This window comes from Coffea eugenioides, chromosome 5 (assembly GCF_003713205.1).
Source record: "Coffea eugenioides isolate CCC68of chromosome 5, Ceug_1.0, whole genome shotgun sequence".
Classification (NCBI taxonomy): domain Eukaryota; kingdom Viridiplantae; phylum Streptophyta; class Magnoliopsida; order Gentianales; family Rubiaceae; genus Coffea; species Coffea eugenioides.
In genome coordinates this window covers 27,742,894-27,744,951 of record NC_040039.1, presented here as the reverse complement: position 1 = coordinate 27,744,951, position 2,058 = coordinate 27,742,894, and positions in this window count along the sequence as shown.

Here is a 2,058-nt window from a genome sequence, read left to right as displayed (position 1 = left end):
GGCAACCTCTAAATATCTCATAACACCCGGTAATTTAATTCCAGTATCCAAAACTTAACCTAGTTGGCCGAATTTTTCCGAACTTTTCGCACTAATGGGTCCCACGTCCGGTATACACTCTTAATTCCTCAAAAACTAACCGATACTAGAAAAATCATCTAAAAATTATTTTTACTCATAAACTTTATCTGGGGAATTTTTCTAATAAAGAAAATGTAGAAAAGGCGGGCGATTAAATAAAATAAACCCTAGAAAATTAGAAAATTTCCAGGTTCTCACACTCATACTTTTCGGGGCGTCCCAATCTCCCCTCCTTAAAAGAATGTCATCCTCGACATTCCATCTTGTACCAATCAAGTCGAGATATCCCGCAAGAATCACTAATATTGCAAACCAAACCCACAGTCCGGCATCCTAAACTTCAAGCCTAGGATACACTACAGAGATCTGAAACCTAAGCTCAGATACCAACTGTGACAGCCCCACCTCCCCCTAAGGCGAACCAGAGGGTTCGGCGGGCCGCCTGCCCAACTCTCGCCGGGACTTAGTCATTCACTAAATTCCTCAAATAGATTACAATATAAATCTCAAATTTACATCAAAGTCTCCAAGAATTACATATCACAAGCGAAGCGTCCACGCTTCCACTGCGCCACTCTGATCCATGATCCCAATTATGATACAAGAGGAATTCCACAACAATAAAATCACAACAAGCCTTCCTTCGCCACGAGCCCTGTGGAAGGGAATAAAATAGTTTTGGGGTGAGCTAAAAGCTCAGCGAGTAACCAGTAAAATCAGTAATCAAATCGGTTTCACAATAGTTCATTTCAATGATGTCATAAATCAATGATGGAGTATCAATAATTCAAGAAACATTTACAATGGAAAGCGATAGCAACATTCATTAAAAGGATACGGGCCCACATGGAGCCAAATATTCGCGCGCTCGCTCGTTCTCCTGCCATTTCCCCTTATTCCTCCAATTATTTGAAAATTTCATTTTATGAATAAACCCTCGTTTGTTCGTTCATTTGTTCATTTCATTCACCCTTTCCTGGACATTGTCCAGACTCCACCAACCTCCACCAACCTACAAAGGTAATACTCGAGTATACCAAAACGTTCACCCAGGTCACCATATCGCCCGACCGAGTCCGCTTCTGGCTCGAGTCGATCGGTAACAAGGGGCAGTGGCCAGTTCAGCCAAAAGGCTTACATTCATGCGCAACTAGCATTTCATCATTAATTGAAAAATTCACTGCGATAAAGTACACACTCGCCTAGAAAACTTGTTTTAACAATCATTGAAAGCACTTAACACATTATCAATCAATAATAACAAGCCAATAAGTCAAGGAATATAGCAAACAAGGAACACTCACATGCAAGCACGCATGATATGCAAGAAAACAGTTCAAAAGTAAATAATGCAAGAAAACAGTTCAAAAGTAACTTTGGAAACAGTTCAAAAGTAACTAATGCAGGAAAACAGTCAAAGTAACTTTGGAAACAGTTCAAAAGTTAATAAGCAGGAAAAAGTTCCAAAGTAACTTTGGAAACAGTTCAAAAGTAAATAATGCAGGAAACGGTTCATAAATAACTTTAGAAATAGTTTGAGGTCACTCACCTCCATGGCTCAGAAATCATCCATCATATAACATTGCCTTTCTCAAATCCAAGTCTTAGATCACAAACTCAATGCAAACAAGTCCCTTCAAAGTTCGGACAGCACTTCCCCTGAATTTGCTAACTTTTCCAGCCATTATGGCTTCATTATTTCCTCAGCCAGTCCCAAAGTCACACGAAATATAAATTCTTCACAACGGCCCTTCAATAGGCTCCCAATAGTACAAGTACAATTCAAGCTCTAAAATATTCCAATAAGCACAATTGTAAGTCCTAAAGACAACCAAGAGGGGGGGTGAATTGGGTTATTCAAAATCTTAATCAGATTTAGGCAATTTTTGCTAAATGAAAATTACCTTCTTTTCTAGTGATGATCAACCAATTACCTTCTTTTCTAGTGATGATCAACCAAGTAGATTAGAAGACAAG